At 35.2% G+C, this 21036-nt stretch overlaps 42 non-coding genes across 42 annotated transcripts; all 42 read left to right on the forward strand.

The window, feature by feature from the left end:
* Positions 1 to 145: 145 nt before the first annotated feature.
* On the forward strand, positions 146 to 257 carry trnal-caa. Its single transcript has 2 exons — positions 146 to 183; positions 212 to 257. It is a non-coding gene; the product is annotated as a tRNA-Leu (tRNA).
* Positions 258 to 433: 176 nt separating this feature from the next.
* On the forward strand, positions 434 to 545 carry trnal-caa. Its single transcript has 2 exons — positions 434 to 471; positions 500 to 545. It is a non-coding gene; the product is annotated as a tRNA-Leu (tRNA).
* A 909-nt stretch (positions 546 to 1454) lies between these two features.
* Positions 1455 to 1566, forward strand: trnal-caa. Its single transcript has 2 exons — positions 1455 to 1492; positions 1521 to 1566. It is a non-coding gene; the product is annotated as a tRNA-Leu (tRNA).
* A 348-nt stretch (positions 1567 to 1914) lies between these two features.
* Positions 1915 to 2026, forward strand: trnal-caa. Its single transcript has 2 exons — positions 1915 to 1952; positions 1981 to 2026. It is a non-coding gene; the product is annotated as a tRNA-Leu (tRNA).
* A 409-nt stretch (positions 2027 to 2435) lies between these two features.
* trnal-caa lies at positions 2436 to 2547 on the forward strand. The gene is made up of 2 exons: positions 2436 to 2473; positions 2502 to 2547. It is a non-coding gene; the product is annotated as a tRNA-Leu (tRNA).
* A 346-nt stretch (positions 2548 to 2893) lies between these two features.
* On the forward strand, positions 2894 to 3005 carry trnal-caa. The gene is made up of 2 exons: positions 2894 to 2931; positions 2960 to 3005. It is a non-coding gene; the product is annotated as a tRNA-Leu (tRNA).
* Positions 3006 to 3352: 347 nt separating this feature from the next.
* trnal-caa lies at positions 3353 to 3464 on the forward strand. Its single transcript has 2 exons — positions 3353 to 3390; positions 3419 to 3464. It is a non-coding gene; the product is annotated as a tRNA-Leu (tRNA).
* Positions 3465 to 3640: 176 nt separating this feature from the next.
* trnal-caa lies at positions 3641 to 3752 on the forward strand. Its single transcript has 2 exons — positions 3641 to 3678; positions 3707 to 3752. It is a non-coding gene; the product is annotated as a tRNA-Leu (tRNA).
* Positions 3753 to 4641: 889 nt separating this feature from the next.
* On the forward strand, positions 4642 to 4753 carry trnal-caa. Its single transcript has 2 exons — positions 4642 to 4679; positions 4708 to 4753. It is a non-coding gene; the product is annotated as a tRNA-Leu (tRNA).
* A 346-nt stretch (positions 4754 to 5099) lies between these two features.
* On the forward strand, positions 5100 to 5211 carry trnal-caa. Its single transcript has 2 exons — positions 5100 to 5137; positions 5166 to 5211. It is a non-coding gene; the product is annotated as a tRNA-Leu (tRNA).
* A 347-nt stretch (positions 5212 to 5558) lies between these two features.
* Positions 5559 to 5670, forward strand: trnal-caa. Its single transcript has 2 exons — positions 5559 to 5596; positions 5625 to 5670. It is a non-coding gene; the product is annotated as a tRNA-Leu (tRNA).
* Positions 5671 to 6018: 348 nt separating this feature from the next.
* On the forward strand, positions 6019 to 6130 carry trnal-caa. Its single transcript has 2 exons — positions 6019 to 6056; positions 6085 to 6130. It is a non-coding gene; the product is annotated as a tRNA-Leu (tRNA).
* A 177-nt stretch (positions 6131 to 6307) lies between these two features.
* Positions 6308 to 6419, forward strand: trnal-caa. Its single transcript has 2 exons — positions 6308 to 6345; positions 6374 to 6419. It is a non-coding gene; the product is annotated as a tRNA-Leu (tRNA).
* Positions 6420 to 6590: 171 nt separating this feature from the next.
* On the forward strand, positions 6591 to 6702 carry trnal-caa. The gene is made up of 2 exons: positions 6591 to 6628; positions 6657 to 6702. It is a non-coding gene; the product is annotated as a tRNA-Leu (tRNA).
* An 869-nt stretch (positions 6703 to 7571) lies between these two features.
* On the forward strand, positions 7572 to 7683 carry trnal-caa. The gene is made up of 2 exons: positions 7572 to 7609; positions 7638 to 7683. It is a non-coding gene; the product is annotated as a tRNA-Leu (tRNA).
* A 345-nt stretch (positions 7684 to 8028) lies between these two features.
* On the forward strand, positions 8029 to 8140 carry trnal-caa. Its single transcript has 2 exons — positions 8029 to 8066; positions 8095 to 8140. It is a non-coding gene; the product is annotated as a tRNA-Leu (tRNA).
* Positions 8141 to 8487: 347 nt separating this feature from the next.
* Positions 8488 to 8599, forward strand: trnal-caa. The gene is made up of 2 exons: positions 8488 to 8525; positions 8554 to 8599. It is a non-coding gene; the product is annotated as a tRNA-Leu (tRNA).
* Positions 8600 to 8947: 348 nt separating this feature from the next.
* trnal-caa lies at positions 8948 to 9059 on the forward strand. Its single transcript has 2 exons — positions 8948 to 8985; positions 9014 to 9059. It is a non-coding gene; the product is annotated as a tRNA-Leu (tRNA).
* A 176-nt stretch (positions 9060 to 9235) lies between these two features.
* On the forward strand, positions 9236 to 9347 carry trnal-caa. Its single transcript has 2 exons — positions 9236 to 9273; positions 9302 to 9347. It is a non-coding gene; the product is annotated as a tRNA-Leu (tRNA).
* Positions 9348 to 9522: 175 nt separating this feature from the next.
* Positions 9523 to 9634, forward strand: trnal-caa. Its single transcript has 2 exons — positions 9523 to 9560; positions 9589 to 9634. It is a non-coding gene; the product is annotated as a tRNA-Leu (tRNA).
* A 348-nt stretch (positions 9635 to 9982) lies between these two features.
* trnal-caa lies at positions 9983 to 10094 on the forward strand. The gene is made up of 2 exons: positions 9983 to 10020; positions 10049 to 10094. It is a non-coding gene; the product is annotated as a tRNA-Leu (tRNA).
* A 347-nt stretch (positions 10095 to 10441) lies between these two features.
* trnal-caa lies at positions 10442 to 10553 on the forward strand. The gene is made up of 2 exons: positions 10442 to 10479; positions 10508 to 10553. It is a non-coding gene; the product is annotated as a tRNA-Leu (tRNA).
* A 348-nt stretch (positions 10554 to 10901) lies between these two features.
* On the forward strand, positions 10902 to 11013 carry trnal-caa. Its single transcript has 2 exons — positions 10902 to 10939; positions 10968 to 11013. It is a non-coding gene; the product is annotated as a tRNA-Leu (tRNA).
* A 347-nt stretch (positions 11014 to 11360) lies between these two features.
* Positions 11361 to 11472, forward strand: trnal-caa. The gene is made up of 2 exons: positions 11361 to 11398; positions 11427 to 11472. It is a non-coding gene; the product is annotated as a tRNA-Leu (tRNA).
* An 806-nt stretch (positions 11473 to 12278) lies between these two features.
* trnal-caa lies at positions 12279 to 12390 on the forward strand. Its single transcript has 2 exons — positions 12279 to 12316; positions 12345 to 12390. It is a non-coding gene; the product is annotated as a tRNA-Leu (tRNA).
* A 414-nt stretch (positions 12391 to 12804) lies between these two features.
* Positions 12805 to 12916, forward strand: trnal-caa. Its single transcript has 2 exons — positions 12805 to 12842; positions 12871 to 12916. It is a non-coding gene; the product is annotated as a tRNA-Leu (tRNA).
* Positions 12917 to 13551: 635 nt separating this feature from the next.
* Positions 13552 to 13663, forward strand: trnal-caa. Its single transcript has 2 exons — positions 13552 to 13589; positions 13618 to 13663. It is a non-coding gene; the product is annotated as a tRNA-Leu (tRNA).
* A 348-nt stretch (positions 13664 to 14011) lies between these two features.
* trnal-caa lies at positions 14012 to 14123 on the forward strand. The gene is made up of 2 exons: positions 14012 to 14049; positions 14078 to 14123. It is a non-coding gene; the product is annotated as a tRNA-Leu (tRNA).
* Positions 14124 to 14470: 347 nt separating this feature from the next.
* Positions 14471 to 14582, forward strand: trnal-caa. The gene is made up of 2 exons: positions 14471 to 14508; positions 14537 to 14582. It is a non-coding gene; the product is annotated as a tRNA-Leu (tRNA).
* Positions 14583 to 14979: 397 nt separating this feature from the next.
* trnal-caa lies at positions 14980 to 15091 on the forward strand. The gene is made up of 2 exons: positions 14980 to 15017; positions 15046 to 15091. It is a non-coding gene; the product is annotated as a tRNA-Leu (tRNA).
* A 347-nt stretch (positions 15092 to 15438) lies between these two features.
* Positions 15439 to 15550, forward strand: trnal-caa. The gene is made up of 2 exons: positions 15439 to 15476; positions 15505 to 15550. It is a non-coding gene; the product is annotated as a tRNA-Leu (tRNA).
* A 347-nt stretch (positions 15551 to 15897) lies between these two features.
* trnal-caa lies at positions 15898 to 16009 on the forward strand. The gene is made up of 2 exons: positions 15898 to 15935; positions 15964 to 16009. It is a non-coding gene; the product is annotated as a tRNA-Leu (tRNA).
* A 347-nt stretch (positions 16010 to 16356) lies between these two features.
* Positions 16357 to 16468, forward strand: trnal-caa. Its single transcript has 2 exons — positions 16357 to 16394; positions 16423 to 16468. It is a non-coding gene; the product is annotated as a tRNA-Leu (tRNA).
* A 348-nt stretch (positions 16469 to 16816) lies between these two features.
* On the forward strand, positions 16817 to 16928 carry trnal-caa. Its single transcript has 2 exons — positions 16817 to 16854; positions 16883 to 16928. It is a non-coding gene; the product is annotated as a tRNA-Leu (tRNA).
* Positions 16929 to 17274: 346 nt separating this feature from the next.
* trnal-caa lies at positions 17275 to 17386 on the forward strand. Its single transcript has 2 exons — positions 17275 to 17312; positions 17341 to 17386. It is a non-coding gene; the product is annotated as a tRNA-Leu (tRNA).
* Positions 17387 to 17786: 400 nt separating this feature from the next.
* trnal-caa lies at positions 17787 to 17898 on the forward strand. Its single transcript has 2 exons — positions 17787 to 17824; positions 17853 to 17898. It is a non-coding gene; the product is annotated as a tRNA-Leu (tRNA).
* Positions 17899 to 18246: 348 nt separating this feature from the next.
* Positions 18247 to 18358, forward strand: trnal-caa. The gene is made up of 2 exons: positions 18247 to 18284; positions 18313 to 18358. It is a non-coding gene; the product is annotated as a tRNA-Leu (tRNA).
* A 349-nt stretch (positions 18359 to 18707) lies between these two features.
* Positions 18708 to 18819, forward strand: trnal-caa. The gene is made up of 2 exons: positions 18708 to 18745; positions 18774 to 18819. It is a non-coding gene; the product is annotated as a tRNA-Leu (tRNA).
* A 347-nt stretch (positions 18820 to 19166) lies between these two features.
* trnal-caa lies at positions 19167 to 19278 on the forward strand. The gene is made up of 2 exons: positions 19167 to 19204; positions 19233 to 19278. It is a non-coding gene; the product is annotated as a tRNA-Leu (tRNA).
* Positions 19279 to 19627: 349 nt separating this feature from the next.
* Positions 19628 to 19739, forward strand: trnal-caa. The gene is made up of 2 exons: positions 19628 to 19665; positions 19694 to 19739. It is a non-coding gene; the product is annotated as a tRNA-Leu (tRNA).
* A 348-nt stretch (positions 19740 to 20087) lies between these two features.
* trnal-caa lies at positions 20088 to 20199 on the forward strand. Its single transcript has 2 exons — positions 20088 to 20125; positions 20154 to 20199. It is a non-coding gene; the product is annotated as a tRNA-Leu (tRNA).
* A 429-nt stretch (positions 20200 to 20628) lies between these two features.
* On the forward strand, positions 20629 to 20740 carry trnal-caa. Its single transcript has 2 exons — positions 20629 to 20666; positions 20695 to 20740. It is a non-coding gene; the product is annotated as a tRNA-Leu (tRNA).
* The last annotated feature ends 296 nt before the right edge of the window (positions 20741 to 21036 follow it).

A 21036-nucleotide genomic window follows, 5' to 3' on the forward strand; every position in this document is an offset into this window, starting at 1 on the left:
CTTTTTAATATATGATTTATTAAGTTTTAGCATTTTTTCTTATTCTATTCTTTGTTGCTAAAGTCCAGCTTGTATCCAACCTACAGTTCAGACTTTATGTTACAGAAAAGTACAAAAATAAAAAATAAATGGAATTCATTCAGTTGTCAGGATGGCCGAGTGGTCTAAGGCACCAGACTCAAGGTGAGCAGCCTTCCTAAATATAGGGGCATTCTGGTCTCCGATAGGAGGCGTGGGTTCAAATCCCACTTCTGACATTGCTTTTCCCTAAAAAAAGTAGAAGTTATTCTACACAGAGAATTGCTCCAAATGGTGAAGTGAAAACAATATAACAGTGATTAAGAGTTTAATACATGTCATCAACTGTGAAAAGAAAACACATGAAACTGGAAAAATAGTGTGATATGTCATCAATTGCCTTCATCATGCAGTTGTCAGGATTGCCGAGTGGTCTAAGGTGCCAGACTCAAGGTGAGCAGCCTTCCTAAATATAGGGGCATTCTGGTCTCCGATAGGAGGCGTGGGTTCAAATCCCACTTCTGACATTGCTTTTCCCTAAAAAAAGTAGAAGTTATTCTACACAGAGAATTGCTCCAAATGGTGAAGTGAAAACAATATAACAGTGATTAAGAGTTTGATACATGTCATCAACTGTGAAAAGAAAACACATGAAACTGGAATAATAGTTTGATATGTCATCAATTGCCTTCATCATGCAGTTGTCAGGATTGCCGAGTGGTCTAAGGCGCCAGACTAAGGTGAGCAGCCTTCCTAAATATAGGGGCATTCTGGTCTCCGATAGGAGGCTGGGTTCAAATCCCACTTCTGACATTGCTTTTCCCTAAAAAATAGTTATTCTACACAAAATTGCTCCAAATGGTGAAGTGAAAACAAAATAACAGTGATTAAGACTTTTACATGTCATCAACTGTGAAAAGAAAAAATAAAACTGGAATAATAGTTTGATATGTCATCAATTGCCTACATCATACAGTTGTCAGGATGGCCGAGTGGTCTAAGGCGCCAGAAGCAAGGTGAACAGCCTTCCTAAATATAGGGGAATTCTGATCTCCGATAGGAGGCGTGTGTTCATATCCCTCTTCTGACATTGCTTTTCCCTAAAAAAGTAGAAGTTATTCTACACAGAGAATTGCTCCAAATGGTGAAGTGAGAACAATATAACAGTGATTAAGAGTTTGATACATGTCATCAACTGTGAAAAGAAAACACATGAAACTGGAATAATAGTTTGATATGTCATCAATTGCCTACATTTGAATTCACTTATGCAATTTCCTTTAAAAAAATACTTTTTAATATATGATTTATTAAGTTTTAGCATTTTTTCTTATTCTATTCTTTGTTGCTAAAGTCCCGCTTGTATCCAACCTACAGTTCAGACTTCATGTTACAGAAAAGTAAAAAAATAAAAAATAAATGGATTTCATACAGTTGTCAGGATGGCCGAGTGGTCTAAGGCGCCAGACTCAAGGTGAGCAGCCTTCCTAAATATAGGGGCATTCTGGTCTCCGATAGGAGGCGTGGGTTCAAATCCCACTTCTGACATTGCTTTTCCCTAAAAAAAGTAGAAGTTATTCTACACAGAGAATTGCTCCAAATGGTGAAGTGAAAACAAAATAACAGTGATTAAGAGTTTAATACATGTCATCAACTGTGAAAAGAAAACACATGAAACTGGAATAATAGTTTGATATGTCATCAATTGCCTACATTTGAATTCACTTATGCAATTTCCTTTAAAAAAATACTTTTTAATATATGATTTATTAAGTTTTAGCATTTTTTCTTATTCTATTCTTTGTTGCTAAAGTCCCGCTTGTATCCAACTTACAGTTCAGACTTCATGTTACAGAAAAGTAAAAAAATAAAAAATAAATTGATGCTCATGCAGTTGTCAGGATGGCCGAGTGGTCTAAGGCGCCAGACTCAAGGTGAGCAGCCTTCCTAAATATAGGGGCATTCTGGTCTCCGACAGGAGGCGTGGGTTCAAATCCCACATCTGACATTGCTTTTCCCTAAAAAAAGTAGAAGTTATTCTACACAGAGAATTGCTCCAAATGGTGAAGTGAAAACAAAATAACAGTGATTACGAGTTTAATACATGTCATCAACTGTGAAAAGAAAACACATGAAACTGGAATAATAGTTTGATATGTCATCAATTGCCTTCATCATCAGTTGTCAGGATTGCCATTCTAAGGTGCTCAAGGTAACCTTCCTAAATATAGCATTCTGGTCTCGATATGATTCAAATATTCTGACATTGCTTTTCCTAAAATTTATTCTACTCAAATTGCTAAATGTGAAGTGTAAACAACCTACAGTGATTAAGACTTTTCATGTCATCACTTGAAAAGAAAAAAATAAACTGAATAATAGTTTGATATGTCATCAATTGCCTACATCATACAGTTGTCAGGATGGCCGAGTGGTCTAAGGCGCCAGACTCAAGGTGAGCAGCCTTCCTAAATATAGGGGCATTCTGGTCTCCGATAGGAGGCGTGGGTTCAAATCCCACTTCTGACATTGCTTTTCCCTAAAAAAGTAGAAGTTATTCTACACAGAGAATTGCTCCAAATGGTGAAGTGAAAACAATATAACAGTGATTAAGAGTTTGATACATGTCATCAACTGTGAAAAGAAAACACATGAAACTGGAATAATAGTTTGATATGTCATCAATTGCCTACATTTGAATTCACTTATGCAATTTCCTTTAAAAAAATACTTTTTAATATATGATTTATTAAGTTTTAGCATTTTTTCTTATTCTATTCTTTGTTGCTAAAGTCCCGCTTGTATCCAACCTACAGTTCAGACTTCATGTTACAGAAAAGTAAAAAAATAAAAAATAAATTGATTTCATACAGTTGTCAGGATGGCCGAGTGGTCTAAGGCGCCAGACTCAAGGTGAGCAGCCTTCCTAAATATAGGGGCATTCTGGTCTCCGATAGGAGGCGTGGGTTCAAATCCCACTTCTGACATTGCTTTTCCCTAAAAAAAGTAGAAGTTATTCTACACAGAGAATTGCTCCAAATGGTGAAGTGAAAACAAAATAACAGTGATTAAGAGTTTGATACATGTCATCAACTGTGAAAAGAAAACACATGAAACTGGAATAATAGTTTGATATGTCATCAATTGCCTACATTTGAATTCACTTATGCAATTTCCTTTAAAAAAATACTTTTTAATATATGATTTATTAAGTTTTAGCATTTTTTCTTATTCTATTCTTTGTTGCTAAAGTCCCGCTTGTATCCAACCTACAGTTCAGACTTCATGTTACAGAAAAGTAAAAAAATTAAAAATAAATTGATTTCATACAGTTGTCAGGATGGCCGAGTGGTCTAAGGCGCCAGACTCAAGGTGAGCAGCCTTCCTAAATATAGGGGCATTCTGGTCTCCGATAGGAGGCGTGGGTTCAAATCCCACTTCTGACATTGCTTTTCCCTAAAAAAAGTAGAAGTTATTCTACACAGAGAATTGCTCCAAATGGTGAAGTGAAAACAATATAACAGTGATTAAGAGTTTGATACATGTCATCAACTGTGAAAAGAAAACACATGAAACTGGAAAAATAGTGTGATATGTCATCAATTGCCTTCATCATGCAGTTGTCAGGATTGCCGAGTGGTCTAAGGTGCCAGACTCAAGGTGAGCAGCCTTCCTAAATATAGGGGCATTCTGGTCTCCGATAGGAGGCGTGGGTTCAAATCCCACTTCTGACATTGCTTTTCCCTAAAAAAAGTAGAAGTTATTCTACACAGAGAATTGCTCCAAATGGTGAAGTGAAAACAAAATAACAGTGATTAAGAGTTTAATACATGTCATCAACTGTGAAAAGAAAACACATGAAACTGGAAAAATAGTGTGATATGTCATCAATTGCCTTCATCATGCAGTTGTCAGGATTGCCAGTTCTAAGGCGCAGACTAAGGTAGCAGCCTTCCTAAATATAGGGCATTCTGGTCTCCGATAGGAGCTGGTTCAAATCCACTTCTGACATTGCTTTTCTAAATTTATTCTACACAGAGATTGCTAAATGTGATGTGAAAACAAACTAACAGTGATTAAGAGTTTATCATGTCATCACTTGAAAAGAAAAAAAATAAAATGGAATAATATTTGATATGTCATCAATTGCCTACATCATACAGTTGTCAGGATGGCCGAGTGGTCTAAGGCGCCAGAAGCAAGGTGAACAGCCTTCCTAAATATAGGGGAATTCTGATCTCCGATAGGAGGCGTGTGTTCATATCCCTCTTCTGACATTGCTTTTCCCTAAAAAAGTAGAAGTTATTCTACACAGAGAATTGCTCCAAATGGTGAAGTGAGAACAATATAACAGTGATTAAGAGTTTGATACATGTCATCAACTGTGAAAAGAAAACACATGAAACTGGAATAATAGTTTGATATGTCATCAATTGCCTACATTTGAATTCACTCATGCAATTTCCTTTAAAAAAATACTTTTTAATATATGATTTATTAAGTTTTAGCATTTTTTCTTATTCTATTCTTTGTTGCTAAAGTCCCGCTTGTATCCAACTTACAGTTCAGACTTCATGTTACAGAAAAGTAAAAAAATAAAAAATAAATTGATTTCATACAGTTGTCAGGATGGCCGAGTGGTCTAAGGCGCCAGACTCAAGGTGAGCAGCCTTCCTAAATATAGGGGCATTCTGGTCTCCGATAGGAGGCGTGGGTTCAAATCCCACTTCTGACATTGCTTTTCCCTAAAAAAAGTAGAAGTTATTCTACACAGAGAATTGCTCCAAATGGTGAAGTGAAAACAAAATAACAGTGATTAAGAGTTTGATACATGTCATCAACTGTGAAAAGAAAACACATGAAACTGGAATAATAGTTTGATATGTCATCAATTGCCTACATTTGAATTCACTTATGCAATTTCCTTAAAAAAATAATTTTTAAGATATGATTTATTAAGTTTTAGCATTTTTTCTTATTCTATTCTTTGTTGCTAAAGTCCCGCTTGTATCCAACCTACAGTTCAGACTTCATGTTACAGAAAAGTAAAAATAAATAAAATAAATGGCTTTCATACAGTTGTCAGGATGGCCGAGTGGTCTAAGGCGCCAGACTCAAGGTGAGCAGCCTTCCTAAATATAGGGGCATTCTGGTCTCCGATAGGAGGCGTGGGTTCAAATCCCACTACTGACATTACTTTTCCCTAAAAAAAGTAGAAGTTATTCTACACAGAGAATTGCTCCAAATGGTGAAGTGAAAACAATATAACAGTGATTAAGAGTTTGATACATGTCATCAACTGTGAAAAGACTATACATGAAACTGGAATAATAGTTTGATATTTCATCAATTGCCTACATTTGAATTCACTTATGTAATTTCCTTTAAAAAAATACTTTTTAAGATATGATTTATTAAGTTTTAGCATTTTTTCTTATTCTATTCTTTGTTGCTAAAGTCCCGCTTGTATCCAACCTACAGTTCAGACTTCATGTTACAGAAAAGTAAAAAAATTAAAAATAAATGGATTTCATACAGTTGTCAGGATGGCCGAGTGGTCTAAGGCGCCAGACTCAAGGTGAGCAGCCTTCCTAAATATAGGGGCATTCTGGTCTCCGATAGGAGGCGTGGGTTCAAATCCCACTTCTGACATTGCTTTTCCCTAAAAAAAAGTAGAAGTTATTCTACACAGAGAATTGCTCCAAATGGTGAAGTGAAAACAAAATAACAGTGATTAAGAGTTTGATACATGTCATCAACTGTGAAAAGAAAACACATGAAACTGGAATAATAGTTTGATATGTCATCAATTGCCTACATTTGAATTCACTTATGCAATTTCCTTTAAAAAAATACTTTTTAATATATGATTTATTAAGTTTTAGCATTTTTTCTTATTCTATTCTTTGTTGCTAAAGTCCCGCTTGTATCCAACCTACAGTTCAGACTTCATGTTACAGAAAAGTAAAAAAATTAAAAATAAATGGATTTCATACAGTTGTCAGGATGGCCGAGTGGTCTAAGGCGCCAGACTCAAGGTGAACAGCCTTCCTAAATATAGGGGCATTCTGGTCTCCGATAGGAGGCGTGGGTTCAAATCCCACTTCTGACATTGCTTTTCCCTAAAAAAAGTAGAAGTTATTCTACACAGAGAATTGCTCCAAATGGTGAAGTGAAAACAATATAACAGTGATTAAGAGTTTGATACATGTCATCAACTGTGAAAAGAAAACACATGAAACTGGAATAATAGTTTGATATGTCATCAATTGCCTACATCATGCCAGTTGTCAGGATGGCCGAGTGGTCTAAGGCGCCAGACTCAAGGTGAGCAGCCTTCCTAAATATATGGGCATTCTGGTCTCCGATAGGAGGCGTGGGTTCAAATCTCAATTCTGACATTTCTTTTCCCTAAAAAAAGTAGAAGTTATTCTACACAGAGAATTGCTCCAAATGGTGAAGTGAAAACAAAATAACAGTGATTAAGATTTTAATACATGTCATCAACTGTGAAAAGAAAAATAAACTGGAATAATAGTTTGATATGTCATAATTGCCTTCATCATGCAGTTGTCAGGATTGCCGAGTGGTCTAAGGTGCCAGACTCAAGGTGAGCAGCCTTCCTAAATATAGGGGCATTCTGGTCTCCGATAGGAGGCGTGGGTTCAAATCCCACTTCTGACATTGCTTTTCCCTAAAAAAAAGTAGAAGTTATTCTACACAGAGAATTGCTCCAAATGGTGAAGTGAAAACAAAATAACAGTGATTAAGAGTTTGATACATGTCATCAACTGTGAAAAGAAAACACATGAAACTGGAATAATAGTTTGATATGTCATCAATTGCCTACATCATCAGTTGTCAGGATTTCCATTCTAAGGCCAACTAAGTAGATTCCTAAATATAGGGATTCTTCTCGATATGATTCAAATTTCTGACATTCTTTTCTTAGTTATTCTACACAGAGATTGCTCAAATGTGATGTGTAAACAACCTAACAGTGATTAAGACTTTATCATGTCATCAACTGTGAAAAATAAAACAATAAAATGAATAAAGTTTGATATGTCATCAATTGCCTACTCATACAGTTGTCAGGATGGCCGAGTGGTCTAATGCGCCAGACTCAAGGTGAGCAGCCTTCCTAAATATAGGGGCATTCTGGTCTCCGATAGGAGGCGTGTGTTCAAATCCCACTTCTGACATTGCTTTTCCCTAAAAAAAGTAGAAGTTATTCTACACAGAGAATTGCTCCAAATGGTGAAGTGAAAACAATATAACAGTGATTAAGAGTTTGATACATGTCATCAACTGTGAAAAGAAAACACATGAAACTGGAATAATAGTTTGATATGTCATCAATTGCCTACATTTGAATTCACTTATGCAATTTCCTTTAAAAAAATACTTTTTAATATATGATTTATTAAGTTTTAGCATTTTTTCTTATTCTATTCTTTGTTGCTAAAGTCCCGCTTGTATCCAACCTACAGTTCAGACTTCATGTTACAGAAAAGTAAAAAAATAAAAAAATAAATGGATTTCATACAGTTGTCAGGATGGCCGAGTGGTCTAAGGCGCCAGACTCAAGGTGAGCAGCCTTCCTAAATATAGGGGCATTCTGGTCTCCGATAGGAGGCGTGGGTTCAAATCCCACTTCTGACATTGCTTTTCCCTAAAAAAAGTAGAAGTTATTCTACACAGAGAATTGCTCCAAATGGTGAAGTGAAAACAAAATAACAGTGATTAAGAGTTTGATACATGTCATCAACTGTGAAAAGAAAACACATGAAACTGGAATAATAGTTTGATATGTCATCAATTGCCTACATTTGAATTCACTTATGCAATTTCCTTAAAAAAATACTTTTTAAGATATGATTTATTAAGTTTTAGCATTTTTTCTTATTCTATTCTTTGTTGCTAAAGTCCCGCTTGTATCCAACCTACAGTTCAGACTTCATGTTACAGAAAAGTAAAAAATTAAAAATAAATGGATTTCATACAGTTGTCAGGATGGCCGAGTGGTCTAAGGCGCCAGACTCAAGGTGAGCAGCCTTCCTAAATATAGGGGCATTCTGGTCTCCGATAGGAGGCGTGGGTTCAAATCCCACTTCTGACATTGCTTTTCCCTAAAAAAAGTAGAAGTTATTCTACACAGAGAATTGCTCCAAATGGTGAAGTGAAAACAATATAACAGTGATTAAGAGTTTGATACATGTCATCAACTGTGAAAAGAAAACACATGAAACTGGAATAATAGTTTGATATGTCATCAATTGCCTACATTTGAATTCACTTATGCAATTTCCTTTAAAAAAATACTTTTTAATATATGATTTATTAAGTTTTAGCATTTTTTCTTATTCTATTCTTTGTTGCTAAAGTCCCGCTTGTATCCAACCTACAGTTCAGACTTCATGTTACAGAAAAGTAAAAAAATTAAAAATAAATTGATTTCATACAGTTGTCAGGATGGCCGAGTGGTCTAAGGCGCCAGACTCAAGGTGAGCAGCCTTCCTAAATATAGGGGCATTCTGGTCTCCGATAGGAGGCGTGGGTTCAAATCCCACTTCTGACATTGCTTTTCCCTAAAAAAAGTAGAAGTTATTCTACACAGAGAATTGCTCCAAATGGTGAAGTGAAAACAATATAACAGTGATTAAGAGTTTGATACATGTCATCAACTGTGAAAAGAAAACACATGAAACTGGAATAATAGTTTGATATGTCATCAATTGCCTACATTTGAATTCACTTATGCAATTTCCTTTAAAAAAATACTTTTTAATATATGATTTATTAAGTTTTAGCATTTTTTCTTATTCTATTCTTTGTTGCTAAAGTCCCGCTTGTATCCAACCTACAGTTCAGACTTCATGTTACAGAAAAGTAAAAAAATAAAAAATAAATGGATGCTCATACAGTTGTCAGGATGGCCGAGTGGTCTAAGGCGCCAGACTCAAGGTGAGCAGCCTTCCTAAATATAGGGGCATTCTGGTCTCCGATAGGAGGCGTGGGTTCAAATCCCACTTCTGACATTGCTTTTCCCTAAAAAAAGTAGAAGTTATTCTACACAGAGAATTGCTCCAAATGGTGAAGTGAAAACAATATAACAGTGATTAAGAGTTTGATACATGTCATCAACTGTGAAAAGAAAACACATGAAACTGGAATAATAGTTTGATATGTCATCAATTGCCTTCATCATGCAGTTGTCAGGATTGCCGAGTGGTCTAAGGTGCCAGACTCAAGGTGAGCAGCCTTCCTAAATATAGGGGCATTCTGGTCTCCGATAGGAGGCGTGGGTTCAAATCCCACTTCTGACATTGCTTTTCCCTAAAAAAAGTAGAAGTTATTCTACACAGAGAATTGCTCCAAATGGTGAAGTGAAAACAATATAACAGTGATTAAGAGTTTGATACATGTCATCAACTTGAAAAGAAAAAACATAAAACTGGAATAATAGTTTGATATGTCATCAATTGCCTACATCATACAGTTGTCAGGATGGCCGAGTGGTCTAAGGCGCCAGACTCAAGGTGAGCAGCCTTCCTAAATATATGGGCATTCTGGTCTCCGATAGGAGGCGTGGGTTCAAATCCCTCTTCTGACATTGCTTTTCCCTAAAAAAAGTAGAAGTTATTCTACACAGAGAATTGCTCCAAATGGTGAAGTGAAAACAATATAACAGTGATTAAGAGTTTGATATATGTCATCAACTGTGAAAAGAAAACACATGAAACTGGAATAATAGTTTGATATGTCATCAATTGCCTAAATTTGAATTCACTTATGCAATTTCCTTTAAAAAAAATACTTTTTAAGATATGATTTATTAAGTTTTAGCATTTTTTCTTATTCAATTCTTTGTTGCTAAAGTCCCGCTTGTATCCAACCTACAGTTCAGACTTCATGTTACAGAAAAGTAAAAAAATAAAAAATAAATGGATTTCATACAGTTGTCAGGATGGCCGAGTGGTCTAAGGCGCCAGACTCAAGGTGAGCAGCCTTCCTAAATATAGGGGCATTCTGGTCTCCGATAGGAGGCGTGGGTTCAAATCCCACTTCTGACATTGCTTTTCCCTAAAAAAAGTAGAAGTTATTCTACACAGAGAATTGCTCCAAATGGTGAAGTGAAAACAATATAACAGTGATTAAGAGTTTGATACATGTCATCAACTGTGAAAAGAAAACACATGAAACTGGAATAATAGTTTGATATGTCATCAATTGCCTACATTTGAATTCACTTATGCAATTTCCTTTAAAAAAATACTTTTTAATATATGATTTATTAAGTTTTAGCATTTTTTCTTATTCTATTCTTTGTTGCTAAAGTCCCGCTTGTATCCAACCTACAGTTCAGACTTCATGTTACAGAAAAGTAAAAAAATAAAAAATAAATTGATTTCATACAGTTGTCAGGATGGCCGAGTGGTCTAAGGCACCAGACTCAAGGTGAGCAGCCTTCCTAAATATAGGGGCATTCTGGTCTCCGATAGGAGGCGTGGGTTCAAATCCCACTTCTGACATTGCTTTTCCCTAAAAAAAGTAGAAGTTATTCTACACAGAGAATTGCTCCAAATGGTGAAGTGAAAACAATATAACAGTGATTAAGAGTTTAATACATGTCATCAACTGTGAAAAGAAAACACATGAAACTGGAATAATAGTTTGATATGTCATCAATTGCCTACATTTGAATTCACTTATGCAATTTCCTTTAAAAAAATACTTTTTAATATATGATTTATTAAGTTTTAGCATTTTTTCTTATTCTATTCTTTGTTGCTAAAGTCCCGCTTGTATCCAACCTACAGTTCAGACTTCATGTTACAGAAAAGTAAAAAAATATAAAATAAATTGATGCTCATGCAGTTGTCAGGATGGCCGAGTGGTCTAAGGCGCCAGACTCAAGGTGAGCAGCCTTCCTAAATATAGGGGCATTCTGGTCTCCGATAGGAGGCGTGGGTTCAAATCCCACTTCTGACATTGCTTTTCCCTAAAAAAAGTAGAAGTTATTCTACACAGAGAATTGCTCCAAATGGTGAAGTGAAAACAAAATAACAGTGATTAAGAGTTTGATACATGTCATCAACTGTGAAAAGAAAACACATGAAACTGGAATAATAGTTTGATATGTCATCAATTGCCTAAATTTGAATTCACTTATGCAATTTCCTTAAAAAAAATACTTTTTAATATATGATTTATTAAGTTTTAGCATTTTTTCTTATTCTATTCTTTGTTGCTAAAGTCCCGCTTGTATCCAACCTACAGTTCAGACTTCATGTTACAGAAAAGTAAAAAAATAAAAAATAAATTGATTTCATACAGTTGTCAGGATGGCCGAGTGGTCTAAGGCGCCAGACTCAAGGTGAGCAGCCTTCCTAAATATAGGGGCATTCTGGTCTCCGATAGGAGGCGTGGGTTCAAATCCCACTTCTGACATTGCTTTTCCCTAAAAAAAGTAGAAGTTATTCTACACAGAGAATTGCTCCAAATGGTGAAGTGAAAACAAAATAACAGTGATTAAGAGTTTGATACATGTCATCAACTGTGAAAAGAAAACACATGAAACTGGAATAATAGTTTGATATGTCATCAATTGCCTACATTTGAATTCACTTATGCAATTTCCTTTAAAAAAAAACTTTTTAATATATGATTTATTAAGTTTTAGCATTTTTTCTTATTCTATTCTTTGTTGCTAAAGTCCCGCTCGTATCCAACCTACAGTTCAGACTTCATGTTACAGAAAAGTAAAAAAATAAAAAATAAATTGATGCTCATGCAGTTGTCAGGATGGCCACGTGGTCTAAGGTGCCAGACTCAAGGTGAGCAGCCTTCCTAGATATAGGGGTATTCTGGTCTCCGATAGGGGGCGTGGGTTCAAATCCCACATCTGACAGTTCTTTTCCCTAAAAAAGTAGAAGTTATTCTACACAGAGAATTGCTCCAAATGGTGAATTGAAAACAAAATAACAGTGATTAAGAGTTTGATACATGTCATCAACTGTGAAAAGAAAACACATGAAACTGGAATAATAGTTTGATATGTCATCAATTGCCTACATTTGAATTCACTTATGCAATTTCCTTTAAAAAAATACTTTTTAAGATATGATTTATTAAGTTTTAGCATTTTTTCTTATTCTATTCTTTGTTGCTAAAGTCCCGCTTGTATCCAACCTACAGTTCAGACTTCATGTTACAGAAAAGTAAAAAAATAAAAAATAAATTGATTTCATTCAGTTGTCAGGATGGCCGAGTGGTCTAAGGCGCCAGACTCAAGGTGAGCAGCCTTCCTAAATATAGGGGCATTCTGGTCTCCGATAGGAGGCGTGGGTTCAAATCCCACTTCTGACATTGCTTTTCCCTAAAAAAAGTAGAAGTTATTCTACACAGAGAATTGCTCCAAATGGTGAAGTGAAAACAATATAACAGTGATTAAGAGTTTGATACATGTCATCAACTGTGAAAAGAAAACACATGAAACTGGAATAATAGTTTGATATGTCATCAATTGCCTACATCATTCAGTTGTCAGGATTTCCACTGTCTAAGGCCAACTAAGTAGCAGCTTCCTAAATATATGCATTCTTCTCGATAGGATTCAAATCCACTTCTAACATTGCTTTTCCTAATGTTATTCTACTCAAGAATTGCTCAAATGGTGAAGTGAAAACAAACTAACAGTTTCAGACTTTATACATGTCATCAACTGTGAAAAGAAAAATGAAACTGAATAATAATATGTTCAATTGCCTTCATCATACAGTTGTCAGGATTGCCGAGTGGTCTAAGGTGCCAGACTCAAGGTGAGCAGCCTTCCTAAATATAGGGGCATTCTGGTCTCCGATAGGAGGCGTGGGTTCAAATCCCACTTCTGACATTGCTTTTCCCTAAAAAACAGTAGAAGTTATTCTACACAGAGAATTGCTCCAAATGGTGATGTGAAAACAAAATAACAGTGATTTAGAGTTTAATACATGTCATCAACTGTGAAAAGAAAACACATGAAACTGGAATAATAGTTTGATATGTCATCAATTGCCTACATCATACAGTTGTCAGGATGGCCGAGTGGTCTAAGGCGCCAGAATCAAGGTGAACAGCCTTCCTAAATATAGGGGAATTCTGATCTCCGATAGGAGGAGTGTGTTCAAATCCCACTTCTGACATTGCTTTTCCCTAAAAAAGTAGAAGTTATTCTACACAGAGAATTGCTCCAAATGGTGAAGTGAAAACAAAATAACAGTGATTACGAGTTTAATACATGTCATCAACTGTGAAAAGAAAACACATGAAACTGGAATAATAGTTTGATATGTCATCAATTGCCTACATTTGAATTCACTTATGCAATTTCCTTTAAAAAAATACTTTTTAATATATGATTTATTAAGTTTTAGCATTTTTTCTTATTCTATTCTTTGTTGCTAAAGTCCCGCTTGTATCCAACCTACAGTTCAGACTTCATGTTACAGAAAAGTAAAAAAATTAAAAATAAATGGATTTCATACAGTTGTCAGGATGGCCGAGTGGTCTAAGGCGCCAGACTCAAGGTGAGCAGCCTTCCTAAATATAGGGGCATTCTGGTCTCCGATAGGAGGCGTGGGTTCAAATCCCACTTCTGACATTGCTTTTCCCTAAAAAAAGTAGAAGTTATTCTACACAGAGAATTGCTCCAAATGGTGAAGTGAAAACAATATAACAGTGATTAAGAGTTTGATACATGTCATCAACTGTGAAAAGAAAACACATGAAACTGGAATAATAGTTTGATATGTCATCAATTGCCTACATTTGAATTCACTTATGCAATTTCCTTTAAAAAAATACTTTTTAATATATGATTTATTAAGTTTTAGCATTTTTTCTTATTCTATTCTTTGTTGCTAAAGTCCCGCTTGTATCCAACTTACAGTTCAGACTTCATGTTACAGAAAAGTAAAAAAATTAAAAATAAATTGATGCTCATGCAGTTGTCAGGATGGCCGAGTGGTCTAAGGCGCCAGACTCAAGGTGAGCAGCCTTCCTAAATATAGGGGCATTCTGGTCTCCGACAGGAGGCGTGGGTTCAAATCCCACATCTGACATTGCTTTTCCCTAAAAAAAGTAGAAGTTATTCTACACAGAGAATTGCTCCAAATGGTGAAGTGAAAACAATATAACAGTGATTAAGAGTTTGATACATGTCATCAACTGTGAAAAGAAAACACATGAAACTGGAATAATAGTTTGATATGTCATCAATTGCCTAAATTTGAATTCACTTATGCAATTTCCTTTAAAAAAATACTTTTTAAGATATGATTTATTAAGTTTTAGCATTTTTTCTTATTCTATTCTTTGTTGCTAAAGTCCCGCTTGTATCCAACCTACAGTTCAGACTTCATGTTACAGAAAAGTAAAAAAATTAAAAATAAATGGATTTCATACAGTTGTCAGGATGGCCGAGTGGTCTAAGGCGCCAGACTCAAGGTGAGCAGCCTTCCTAAATATAGGGGCATTCTGGTCTCCGATAGGAGGCGTGGGTTCAAATCCCACTTCTGACATTGCTTTTCCCTAAAAAAAGTAGAAGTTATTCTACACAGAGAATTGCTCCAAATGGTGAAGTGAAAACAATATAACAGTGATTAAGAGTTTAATACATGTCATCAACTGTGAAAAGAAAACACATGAAACTGGAATAATAGTTTGATATGTCATCAATTGCCTACATCACACTTGTCAGGATTTCCACTGTCTAAGTGCTAAGGTGAACCTTCCTAAATATACATTTTCTCGATATGATTCAAATATTCTGACATTCTTTTCATTATTCTACACGTTGCTAAATGGTGAAGTGTAACCAACCTAACAGTATTCAGACTTTATACATGTTATCAACTTGAAAAGAAAAAACATAAAATGGAATAAATGATATGTATCAATTGCCTACATCATACAGTTGTCAGGATGGCCGAGTGGTCTAAGGCGCCAGACTCAAGGTGAGCAGCCTTCCTAAATATAGGGGCATTCTGATCTCCGATAGGAGGCGTGTGTTCAAATCCCACTTCTGACATTGCTTTTCCCTAAAAAAAGTAGAAGTTATTCTACACAGAGAATTGCTCCAAATGGTGAAGTGAAAACAATATAACAGTGATTAAGAGTTTGATACATGTCATCAACTGTGAAAAGAAAACACATGAAACTGGAATAATAGTTTGATATGTCATCAATTGCCTACATTTGAATTCACTTATGCAATTTCCTTTAAAAAAATACTTTTTAATATATGATTTATTAAGTTTTAGCATTTTTTCTTATTCTATTCTTTGTTGCTAAAGTCCCGCTTGTATCCAACCTACAGTTCAGACTTCATGTTACAGAAAAGTAAAAAAATTAAAAATAAATGGATTTCATACAGTTGTCAGGATGGCTGAGTGGTCTAAGGCGCCAGACTCAAGGTGAGCAGCCTTCCTAAATATAGGGGCATTCTGGTCTCCGATAGGAGGCGTGGGTTCAAATCCCACTTCTGACATTGCTTTTCCCTAAAAAAAGTAGAAGTTATTCTACACAGAGAATTGCTCCAAATGGTGAAGTGAAAACAAAATAACAGTGATTAAGAGTTTGATACATGTCATCAACTGTGAAAAGAAAACACATGAAACTGGAATAATAGTTTGATATGTCATCAATTGCCTACATTTGAATTCACTTATGCAATTTCCTTTAAAAAAATATTTTTTAATATATAATTTATTAAGTTTTAGCATTTTTTCTTATTCTATTCTTTGTTGCTAAAGTCCCGCTTGTATCCAACCTACAGTTCAGACTTCATGTTACAGAAAAGTAAAAAAATTAAAAATAAATGGATTTCATACAGTTGTCAGGATGGCCGAGTGGTCTAAGGCGCCAGACTCAAGGTGAGCAGCCTTCCTAAATATAGGGGCATTCTGGTCTCCGATAGGAGGCGTGGGTTCAAATCCCACTTCTGACATTGCTTTTCCCTAAAAAAAGTAGAAGTTATTCTACACAGAGAATTGCTCCAAATGGTGAAGTGAAAACAATATAACAGTGATTAAGAGTTTGATACATGTCATCAACTGTGAAAAGAAAACACATGAAACTGGAATAATAGTTTGATATGTCATCAATTGCCTACATTTGAATTCACTTATGCAATTTCCTTTAAAAAAATACTTTTTAATATATGATTTATTAAGTTTTAGCATTTTTTCTTATTCTATTCTTTGTTGCTAAAGTCCCGCTTGTATCCAACCTACAGTTCAGACTTCATGTTACAGAAAAGTAAAAAAATTAAAAATAAATGGATTTCATACAGTTGTCAGGATGGCCGAGTGGTCTAAGGCGCCAGACTCAAGGTGAGCAGCCTTCCTAAATATAGGGGCATTCTGGTCTCCGATAGGAGGCGTGGGTTCAAATCCCACTTCTGACATTGCTTTTCCCTAAAAAAAGTAGAAGTTATTCTACACAGAGAATTGCTCCAAATGGTGAAGTGAAAACAATATAACAGTGATTAAGAGTTTGATATATGTCATCAACTGTGAAAAGAAAACACATGAAACTGGAATAATAGTTTGATATGTCATCAATTGCCTACATTTGAATTCACTTATGCAATTTCCTTTAAAAAAAATACTTTTTAATATATGATTTATTAAGTTTTAGCATTTTTTCTTATTCTATTCTTTGTTGCTAAAGTCCCGCTTGTATCCAACCTACAGTTCAGACTTCATGTTACAGAAAAGTAAAAAAATAAAAAATAAATGGATTTCATACAGTTGTCAGGATGGCCGAGTGGTCTAAGGCGCCAGACTCAAGGTGAGCAGCCTTCCTAAATATAGGGGCATTCTGGTCTCCGATAGGAGGCGTGGGTTCAAATCCCACTTCTGACATTGCTTTTCCCTAAAAAAGTAGAAGTTATTCTACACAGAGAATTGCTCCAAATGGTGAAGTGAAAACAAAATAACAGTGATTAAGAGTTTGATACATGTCATCAACTGTGAAAAGAAAACACATGAAACTGGAATAATAGTTTGATATGTCATCAATTGCCTACATTTGAATTCACTTATGCAATTTCCTTTAAAAAAATACTTTTTAATATATGATTTATTAAGTTTTAGCATTTTTTCTTATTCTATTCTTTGTTGCTAAAGTCCCGCTTGTATCCAACCTACAGTTCAGACTTCATGTTACAGAAAAGTAAAAAAATAAAAAATAAATGGATTTCATACAGTTGTCAGGATGGCCGAGTGGTCTAAGGCGCCAGACTCAAGGTGAGCAGCCTTCCTAAATATAGGGGCATTCTGGTCTCCGATAGGAGGCGTGGGTTCAAATCCCACTTCTGACATTGCTTTTCCCTAAAAAAAGTAGAAGTTATTCTACACAGAGAATTGCTCCAAATGGTGAAGTGAAAACAATATAACAGTGATTAAGAGTTTGATACATGTCATCAACTGTGAAAAGAAAACACATGAAACTGGAATAATAGTTTGATATGTCATCAATTGCCTACATCATAGTTGTCAATTCATTCTTAGTGCGACTAATTTGAGAGCCTTCCTTAAATATAGATTCTGGTCTAGATAATGATTTCAAATCCACTTCTGACATTGCTTTTCTTTTATTCTACACAAGTTGCTAAATGGTGAAGTGTAACCAACCTACAGTTAAGACTTATACATGTTCACATGAAAAGAAAAAACATAAAATGGAATAAATTTAATGTCATCATTGCCTATCATACAGTTGTCAGGATGGCCGAGTGGTCTAAGGCGCCAGACTCAAGGTGAGCAGCCTTCCTAAATATAGGGGCATTCTGGTCTCCGATAGGAGGCGTGGGTTCAAATCCCACTTCTGACATTGCTTTTCCCTAAAAAAGTAGAAGTTATTCTACACAGAGAATTGCTCCAAATGGTGAAGTGAAAACAAAATAACAGTGATTAAGAGTTTGATACATGTCATCAACTGTGAAAAGAAAACACATGAAACCGGAATAATAGTTTGATATGTCATCAATTGCCTACATTTGAATTCACTTATGCAATTTCCTTTAAAAAAATACTTTTTAATATATGATTTATTAAGTTTTAGCATTTTTTCTTATTCTATTCTTTGTTGCTAAAGTCCCGCTTGTATCCAACCTACAGTTCAGACTTCATGTTACAGAAAAGTAAAAAAAATAAAAAATAAATGGATGCTCATACAGTTGTCGGGATGGCCGAGTGGTCTACGGCGCCAGACTCAAGGTGAGCAGCCTTCCTAAATATAGGGGCATTCTGGTCTCCGATAGGAGGCGTGGGTTCAAATCCCACTTCTGACATTGCTTTTCCCTAAAAAAAGTAGAAGTTATTCTACACAGAGAATTGCTCCAAATGGTGAAGTGAAAACAAAATAACAGTGATTAAGAGTTTGATACATGTCATCAACTGTGAAAAGAAAACACATGAAACTGGAATAATAGTTTGATATGTCATCAATTGCCTACATTTGAATTCACTTATGCAATTTCCTTTAAAAAAAATACTTTTTAATATATGATTTATTAAGTTTTAGCATTTTTTCTTATTCTATTCTTTGTTGCTAAAGTCCCGCTTGTATCCAACCTACAGTTCAGACTTCATGTTACAGAAAAGTAAAAAAATTAAAAATAAATGGATGCTCATACAGTTGTCAGGATGGCCGAGTGGTCTAAGGCGCCAGACTCAAGGTGAGCAGCCTTCCTAAATATAGGGGCATTCTGGTCTCCGATAGGAGGCGTGGGTTCAAATCCCACTTCTGACATTGCTTTTCCCTAAAAAAAGTAGAAGTTATTCTACACAGAGAATTGCTCCAAATGGTGAAGTGAAAACAAAATAACAGTGATTAAGAGTTTGATACATGTCATCAACTGTGAAAAGAAAACACATGAAACTGGAATAATAGTTTGATATGTCATCAATTGCCTACATTTGAATTCACTTATGCAATTTCCTTTAAAAAAATACTTTTTAAGATATGATTTATTAAGTTTTAGCATTTTTTCTTATTCTATTCTTTGTTGCTAAAGTCCCGCTTGTATCCAACCTACAGTTCAGACTTCATGTTACAGAAAAGTAAAAAAAAATAAAATAAATGGATTTCATACAGTTGTCAGGATGGCCGAGTGGTCTAAGGCGCCAGACTCAAGGTGAGCAGCCTTCCTAAATATAGGGGCATTCTGGTCTCCGATAGGAGGCGTGGGTTCAAATCCCACTTCTGACATTGCTTTTCCCTAAAAAAAGTAGAAGTTATTCTACACAGAGAATTGCTCCAAATGGTGAAGTGAAAACAATATAACAGTGATTAAGAGTTTGATACATGTCATCAACTGTGAAAAAGAAAACACATGAAACTGGAATAATAGTTTGATATGTCATCAATTGCCTACATTTGAATTCACTTATGCAATTTCCTTTAAAAAAAATACTTTTTAATATATGATTTATTAAGTTTTAGCATTTTTTCTTATTCTATTCTTTGTTGCTAAAGTCCCGCTTGTATCCAACCTACAGTTCAGACTTCATGTTACAGAAAAGTAAAAAAATTAAAAATAAATTGATTTCATACAGTTGTCAGGATGGCCGAGTGGTCTAAGGCGCCAGACTCAAGGTGAGCAGCCTTCCTAAATATAGGGGCATTCTGGTCTCCGATAGGAGGCGTGGGTTCAAATCCCACTTCTGACATTGCTTTTCCCTAAAAAAAGTAGAAGTTATTCTACACAGAGAATTGCTCCAAATGGTGAAGTGAAAACAATATAACAGTGATTAAGAGTTTGATATATGTCATCAACTGTGAAAAGAAAACACATGAAACTGGAATAATAGTTTGATATGTCATCAATTGCCTACATTTGAATTCACTTATGCAATTTCCTTTAAAAAAATACTTTTTAAGATATGATTTATTAAGTTTTAGCATTTTTTCTTATTCTATTCTTTGTTGCTAAAGTCCCGCTTGTATCCAACCTACAGTTCAGACTTCATGTTACAGAAAAGTAAAAAAAATAAAAAATAAATGGATTTCATACAGTTGTCAGGATGGCCGAGTGGTCTAAGGCGCCAGACTCAAGGTGAGCAGCCTTCCTAAATATAGGGGCATTCTGGTCTCCGATAGGAGGCGTGGGTTCAAATCCCACTTCTGACATTGCTTTTCCCTAAAAAAAGTAGAAGTTATTCTACACAGAGAATTGCTCCAAATGGTGAAGTGAAAACAATATAACAGTGATTAAGAGTTTGATATATGTCATCAACTGTGAAAAGAAAACACATGAAACTGGAATAATAGTTTGATATGTCATCAATTGCCTTACACATCATAGTTGTCAGGATTGCCAGTGGTCTAAGGCGCCAACTCAAGTAGCAGCCTTCCTAAATATAGTGCATTCTGGTCTCCGATAGGATTTCAAATACTTCTGACATTGCTTTTCCAGTTATTCTACACAGATTGCTCCAAATGGTGAAGTGAAAACAAAATAACAGTGATTAAGAGTTTATACATGTCATCAACTGTGAAAAGAAAAAACATAAAACGAATAATATTTGATATGTCATCAATTGCCTACATCATACAGTTGTCAGGATGGCCGAGTGGTCTAAGGCGCCAGACTCAAGGTGAGCAGCCTTCCTAAATATAGGGGCATTCTGGTCTCCGATAGGAGGCGTGGGTTCAAATCCCACTTCTGACATTGCTTTTCCCTAAAAAAGTAGAAGTTATTCTACACAGAGAATTGCTCCAAATGGTGAAGTGAAAACAAAATAACAGTGATTAAGAGTCTGATACATGTCATCAACTGTGAAAAGAAATATACATGAAACTGGAATAATAGTTTGATATGTCATCAATTGCCTACATTTGAATTCACTTATGCAATTTCCTTAAAAAAATACTTTTTAAGATATGATTTATTAAGTTTTAGCATTTTTTCTTATTCTATTCTTTGTTGCTAAAGTCCCGCTTGTATCCAACCTACAGTTCAGACTT

The sequence above is a fragment of the Coregonus clupeaformis genome, chromosome 18, assembly GCF_020615455.1.
Source record: "Coregonus clupeaformis isolate EN_2021a chromosome 18, ASM2061545v1, whole genome shotgun sequence".
Taxonomy (NCBI): domain Eukaryota; kingdom Metazoa; phylum Chordata; class Actinopteri; order Salmoniformes; family Salmonidae; genus Coregonus; species Coregonus clupeaformis.